We start from the raw sequence: 7251 nt of genomic DNA, 5'->3' as shown, positions 1-7251 counted from the left end.
GTAGGCCTTGCTGTTGTAGTAGGAGGTGTGGTTGTAACTTTTGTGGTTGTGGTTGGCGGTACTACAACTGTAGTTGATCCTCCTGTAGAAGTAGTGGGTGGGGACTTGGTCTCAGTGCTTGTGGTTGGTTCTGCTGTGGTTGTAGTTGGCCCTGCTGTTGGAGTAGAATGTGAGGTTGGCGGAGTTGTGGTCTTAATGGTTGTGGTTGGCCCTGCTGTTGTAGTAGGAGGTGTGGTTGTAGCTTTTGTGGTTGTGGTTGGCGGTACTACAACTGTAGTTGATCCTCCTCTCGGAGTAGTAGGTGGGGACGTGGTCTCAGTGCGTGTGGTTGGCTCTGCTGTGGGAGTAGTTGGCCCTGCTGTTGTAGTAGGAGGTGTGGTTGTAACTTTTGTGGTTGTGGTTGGCGGTACTACAACTGTAGTTGATCCTCCTGTAGGAGTAGTAGGTGGGGACTTGGTCACAGTGCTTGTGGTTGGCTCTGCTGTGGCTGTAGTTGGCCCTGCTGTTGGAGTAGAATGTGTGGTTGTAACTTTTGTGGTTGTGGTTGGCGGAACTACAACTGTCGTTGATCCTAATGTAAGAGTAGTAGGTGGGGACGTGGTCTCAGTGCTTGTGGTGGGCTCTGCTGTGGTTGTAGTTGGGCCTGCTGTTGGAGTAGATTGTGAGGTTGGCGGAGTTGTGGTCTTAATGGTTGTGGTTGGCCCTGCTGTTGTAGTAGGAGGTGCGGTTGTTGGTTTTGTGGTTGTGGTTGGCGGTATTACAACTGTAGTTGATCCTCCTGTAGGAGTAGTAGGTGGGGACATGGTCTCAGTGCTTGTGGTTGGCTCTGCTGTGGGTGTAGTAGGCCCTGCTGTTGTAGTAGGAGGTGTGGTTGTAACTTTTGTGGTTGTGGTTGGCGGTACTACAACTGTAGTTGATCCTCCTGTAGGAGTAGTAGGTGGGGACTTGGTCACAGTGCTTGTGGTTGGCTCTGCTGTGGCTGTAGTTGGCCCTGCTGTTGGAGTAGAATGTGTGGTTGTAACTTTTGTGGTTGTGGTTGGCGGAACTACAACTGTCGTTGATCCTCCTGTAAGAGTAGTAGGTGGGGACGTGGTCTCAGTGCTTGTGGTGGGCTCTGCTGTGGTTGTAGTTGGGCCTGCTGTTGGAGTAGATTGTGAGGTTGGCGGAGTTGTGGTCTTAATGGTTGTGGTTGGCCCTGCTGTTGTAGTAGGAGGTGCGGTTGTTGGTTTTGTGGTTGTGGTTGGCGGTATTACAACTGTAGTTGATCCTCCTGTAGGAGTAGTAGGTGGGGACGTGGTCTCAGTGCTTGTGGTTGGCTCTGCTGTGGGTGTAGTAGGCCTTGCTGTTGTAGTAGGAGGTGTGGTTGTAACTTTTGTGGTTGTGGTTGGCGGTACTACAACTGTAGTTGATCCTCCTGTAGAAGTAGTGGGTGGGGACTTGGTCTCAGTGCTTGTGGTTGGTTCTGCTGTGGTTGTAGTTGGCCCTGCTGTTGGAGTAGAATGTGAGGTTGGCGGAGTTGTGGTCTTAATGGTTGTGGTTGGCCCTGCTGTTGTAGTAGGAGGTGTGGTTGTAGCTTTTGTGGTTGTGGTTGGCGGTACTACAACTGTAGTTGATCCTCCTCTCGGAGTAGTAGGTGGGGACGTGGTCTCAGTGCGTGTGGTTGGCTCTGCTGTGGGTGCAGTTGGCCCTGCTGTTGTCGTAGGAGGTGTGGTAGTAGCTTTTGTGGTTGTGGTTGGCGGTACTACAACTGTAGTTGATCCTCCTGTAGGAGTAGCAGGTGGGGACTTGGTCTCAGTGCTTGTGGTTGGCTCTGCTGTGGTTGTAGTTGGCACTGCTGTTGGAGTAGAATGTGTGGTTGTAACTTTTGTGGTTGTGGTTGGCGGAACTACAACTGTAGTTGATCCTCCTGTAGGAGTAGTAGGTGGAGACTTGGTCTCAGTGCTTGCAGTTGGCCCTGCTGTTGGAGTAGAATGTGAGGTTGGCGGAGTTGTGGTCTTAATGGTTGTGGTTGGCCCTGCTGTTGTAGTAGGAGGTGTGGTTGTACCTTTTGTGGTTGTGGTTGGCGGTACTATAACTGTCGTTGATCCTCCTGTAGGAGTAGTAGGTGGGGACGTGGTCTCAGTGCTTGTGGTTGGCTCTGCTGTGGGTGTAGTTGGCCCTGCTGTTGGAGTAGGAGGTGTGGTTGTGGTTGGCGGCACTACAACTGTAGTTGATCCTCCTGTTGGAGTAGTAGGTGGGGACGTGGTCTCAGTGCTTGTGGTTGGCTCTGCTGTGGGTGTAGTTGGCCCTGCTGTTGTAGTAGGAGGTGTGGTTGTAGCTTTTGTGGTTGTGGTTGGCGGTACTACAACTGTAGTTGATCCTCCTGTAGGAGTAGTAGGTGGCGACGTGGTCTCAGTGCTTGTGGTTGGCTCTGCTGTGGGAGTAGTTGGCCCTGCTGTTGTAGTAGGAGGTGTGGTTGTGACTTTTGTGGTTGTGGTTGGCGGTACTACAACTGTAGTTGATCCTCCTGTAGGAGTAGTAGGTGGGGACGTGGTCTCAGTGCTTGTGGTTGGCTCTGCTGTGGGTGTAGTTGGCCCTGCTGTTGTAGTAGGAGGTGTGGTTGTAGCTTTTGTGGTTGTGGTTGGCGGTACTACAACTGTAGTTGATCCTCCTGTAGGAGTAGTAGGTGGCGACGTGGTCTCAGTGCTTGTGGTTGGCTCTGCTGTGGTTGTAGTTGGCCCTGCTGTTGGAGTAGAATGTGAGGTTGGCGGAGTTGTGGTCTTAATGGTTGTGGTTGGCCCAACTGTTGTAGTCGGAGGTGCGGTTGTTGGATTTGTTGTTGTGGTTGGCGGTACTACAACTGTAGTTGATCCTCCTGTAGGAGTAGCAGGTGGCGACGTGGTCTCAGTGCTTGTGGTTGGCTCTGCTGTGGGAGTAGTTGGCCCTGCTGTTGTAGTAGGAGGTGTGGTTGTAACTTTTGTGGTTGTGGTTGGCGGTACTACAACTGTAGTTGATCCTACTGTAGGAGTAGTAGGTGGGGACTTGGTCTCAGTGCTTGTAGTTGGCCCTGCTGTTGGAGTAGAATGCGAGGTTTGCGGAGTTGTGGTCTTAATGGTTATGGTTGGCCCTGCTGTTGTAGTAGTAGGTGTGGTTGTAGCTTTTGTGGTTGTGGTTGGCGGTACTACAACTGTAGTTGATCCTCCTGTAGGAGCAGTAGGTGGGGACGTGGTCTCAGTGCTTGTGTTTGGCTCTGCTGTGGGTGTAGTTGGCCCTGCTGTTGTCGTAGGAGGTGTGGTTGTAACTTTTGTGGTTGTGGTTGGCGGTACTACAACTGTAGTTGATCCTCCTGTAGGAGTAGTAGGTGGGGACTTGGTCTCAGTGCTTGTGGTTGGCTCTGCTGTGGTTGTAGTTGGCCCTGCTGTTGGAGTAGAATGTGAGGTTGGTGGAGTTGTGGTCTTAATGGTTGTGGTTGGCCCTGCTGTTGTAGTCGGAGGTGCGGTTGTTGGTTTTGTTGTTGTGGTTGGCGGTACTACAACTGTAGTTGATCCTCCTGTAGGAGTAGTAGGTGGGGACGTGGTCTCAGTGCTTGTGGTTGGCTCTGCTGTGGGTGTAGTTGGCCCTGCTGTTGTAGTAGGAGTTGTGGTTGGCGGAGTTGTGGTCTTAATGGTTGTGGTTGGCCCTGCTGTTGTAGTCGGAGGTGCGGTTGTTGGTTTTGTTGTTGTGGTTGGCGGTACTACAACTGTAGTTGATCCTCCTGTAGGAGTAGTAGGTGGCGACGTGGTCTCAGTGCTTGTGGTTGGCTCTGCTGTGGGAGTAGTTGGCCCTGCTGTTGTAGTAGGAGGTGTGGTTGTAACTTTTGTGGTTGTGGTTGGCGGTACTACAACTGTAGTTGATCCTCCTGTAGGAGTAGTAGGTGGGAACTTGGTCTCAGTGCTTGTAGTTGGCCCTAATGTAGGAGTAGAATGTGAGGTTGGCGGAGTTGTGGTCTTAATGGTTGTGGTTGGCCCTGCTGTTGTAGTAGGAGGTGTGGTTGTAGCTTTTGTGGTTGTGGTTGGCGGTACTACAACTGTAGTTGATCCTCCTGTAGGAGTAGTAGGTGGGGACGTGGTCTCAGTGCTTGTGGTTGGCTCTGATGTGGGTGTAGTTGGCCCTGCTGTTGGAGTAGGAGGTGTGGTTGTGGTTGGCGGCACTACAACTGTAGTTGATCCTCCTGTTGGAGTAGTAGGTGGGGACGTGGTCTCAGTGCTTGTGGTTGGCTCTGCTGTGGGTGTAGTTGGCCCTGCTCCCGGAGTAGAATGTGAGGTTGGCGGAGTTGTGGTCTTAATGGTTGTGGTTGGCCCTGCTGTTGAAGTAGGAGGTGCGGTTGTTGGTTTTGTGGTTGGCGGTACTAGAACTGTAGTTGATCCTCCTGTAGGAGTAGCAGGTGGCGACGTGGTCTCAGTGCTTGTGGTTGGCTCTGCTGTGGGAGTAGTTGGCCCTGCTGTTGTAGTAGGAGGTGTGGTTGTAACTTTTGTGGTTGTGGTTGGCGGTACTACAACTGTAGTTGATCCTCCTGTAGGAGTAGTAGGTGGCGACGTGGTCTCAGTGCTTGTGGTTGGCTCTGCTGTGGTTGTCGTTGGCCCTGCTGTTGGAGTAGAATGTGTGGTTGTAACTTTTGTGGTTGTGGTTGGCGGAACTACAACTGTCGTTGATCCTCCTGTAGGAGTAGTAGGTGGGGACTTGGTCTCAGTGGTTGTAGTTGGGCCTGCTGTTGGAGTAGAATGTGAGGTTGGCGGAGTTGTGGTCTTAATGGTTGTGGTTGGCCCTGCTGTTGTAGTCGGAGGTGTGGTTGTAGCTTTTGTGGTTGTGGTTGGCGGTACTACAACTGTAGTTGATCCTCCTGTAGGAGTAGTAGGTGGGGACGTGGTCTCAGTGCTTGTGGTTGGCTCTGCTGTGGGTGTAGTTGGCCCTGCTGTTGTAGTAGGAGGTGTGGTTGTAGCTTTTGTGGTTGTGGTTGGCGGTACTACAACTGTAGATGATCCTCCTGTGGGAGTAGTAGGTGGCGACGTGGTCTCAGTGCTTGTGGTTGGCTCTGCTGTGGGAGTAGTTGGCCCTGCTGTTGTAGTAGGAGGTGTGGCTGTAACTTTTGTGGTTGTGGTTGGCGGTACTACAACTGTAGTTGATCCTCCTGTAGGAGTAGTAGGTGGGGACGTGGTCTCAGTGCTTGTGATGGGCTCTGCTGTGGTTGTAGTTGGGCCTGCTGTTGGAGTAGATTGTGAGGTTGGCGGAGTTGTGGTCTTAATGGTTGTGGTTGGCCCTGCTGTTGCAGTAGGAGGTGCGGTTGTTGGTTTTGTGGTTGTGGTTGGCGGTACTACAACTGTACTTGATCCTCCCGTCGGAGTAGTAGGTGGCGACGTGGTCTCAGTGCTTGTGGTTGGCTCTGCTGTGGGTGTAGTTGGCCCTGCTGTTGTAGTAGGATGTGTGGTTGTAACTTTTGTGGTTGTGGTTGGCGGTACTACAACTGGAGTTGATCCTCCTGCAGAAGTAGTAGGAGGGGACTTGGTCTCAGTGCTTGTGGTTGGTTCTGCTGTGGTTGTAGTTGGCCCTGCTGTTGGAGTAGAATGTGAGGTTGGCAGAGTTGTGGTCTTAATGGTTGTGGTTGGCCCTGCTGTGGGTGTAGTTGGCCCTGCTGTTGTAGTAGGAGGTGTGGTTGTAGCTTTTGAGGTTGTGGTTGGAGGTACTACAACTGTAGTTGATCCTCCTGTAGGAGTAGTAGGTGGGGACTTGGTCTCAGTGCTTGTGGTTGGCTCTGCTGTGGTTGTAGTTGGCCCTGCTGTTTGAGTAGAATGCGAGGTTGGCGGAGTTGTGGTCTTAATGGTTGTGGTTGGCCCTGCTGTTGAAGTAGGAGGTGCGGTTGTTGGTTTTGTGGTTGGCGGTACTACAACTGTAGTTGATCCTCCTGCAGGAGTAGTAGGTGGCGACGTGGTCTCAGTGCTTGTGGTTGGCTCTGCTGTGGGAGTAGTTGGCCCTGCTGTTGTAGTAGGAGGTGTGGTTGTAACTTTTGTGGTTGTGGTTGGCGGTACTACAACTGTAGTTGATCCTCCTGTAGGAGTAGTAGGTGGGGACTTGGTCACAGTGCTTGTGGTTGGCTCTGCTGTGGTTGTAGTTGGCCCTGCTGTTGGAGTAGAATATGTGGTTGTAACTTTTGTGGTTGTGGTTGGCGGAACTACAACTGTAGTTGATCCTCCTGTAAGAGTAGTAGGTGGGGACGTGGTCTCAGTGCTTGTGGTTGGCTCTGCTGTGGGTGTAGTTGGCCCTGCTGTTGTTGTAGGAGGTGTGGTTGTAACTTTTGTGGTTGTGGTTGGCGGTACTACAACTGTAGTTGATCCTCCTGTAGGAGTAGTAGCTGGGGACGTGGTCTCAGTGCTTGTGGTGGGCTCTGCTGTGGTTGTAGTTGGGCCTGCTGTTGGAGTAGATTGTGAGGTTGGCGGAGTTGTGGTCTTAATGGTTGTGGTTGGCCCTGCTGTTGTGGTAGGAGGTGTGGTTGGCGGTACTACAACTGTAGTTGTACCTCCTGTAGGAGTAGTAGGTGGGGACTTAGTCTCAGTGCTTGTGGTGGGCTCGGCTGTGGTTGTAGTTGGCTCTGCTGTTGGAATAGAATGTGAGGTTGGCGGAGTTGTGGTCTTAATGGTTGTGGTTGGCCCTGCTGTTGTAGTAGGAGGTGCGGTTGTTGGTTTTGTTGTTGTTGTTGGCGGTACTACAACTGTAGTTGATCCTCCTGTAGGAGTAGTAGGTGGCGACGTGGTTTCAGTGCTTGTGGTTGGCTCTGCTGTGGGAGTAGTTGGCCCTGCTGTTGTAGTAGGAGGTGTGGTTGTAACTTTTGTGGTTGTGGTTGGCGGTACTACAACTGTAGTTGATCCTCCTGTAGCAGTAGTAGGTGGGGACTTGGTCTCAGTGCTTGTAGTTGGCCCTGCTGTTGGAGTAGAATGTGAGGTTGGCGGAGTTGTGGTCTTAATGGTTGTGGTTGGCCCTGCTGTTGTCGTAGGAGGTGTGGTTGTAGCTTTTGTGGTTGTGGTTGGCGGTACTACAACTGTAGTTGATCCTCCTGTAGGAGTAGTAGGTGGGGACGTGGTCTCAGTGCTTGTGGTTGGCTCTGCTGTGGGTGTAGTTGGCCCTGCTGTTGTAGTAGGATGTGTGGTTGTAACTTTTGTGGTCGTGGTTGGCGGTACTACAACTGTAGTTGATCCTCCTGTGGGAGTAGTAGGTGGGGACGTGGTCTCAGTGCTTGTGGTG

Source organism: Chelon labrosus, assembly GCF_963514085.1.
Source record: "Chelon labrosus genome assembly, chromosome: 11".
Lineage (NCBI taxonomy): Eukaryota > Metazoa > Chordata > Actinopteri > Mugiliformes > Mugilidae > Chelon > Chelon labrosus.
Note: the sequence above shows the minus strand (reverse complement) of the source record.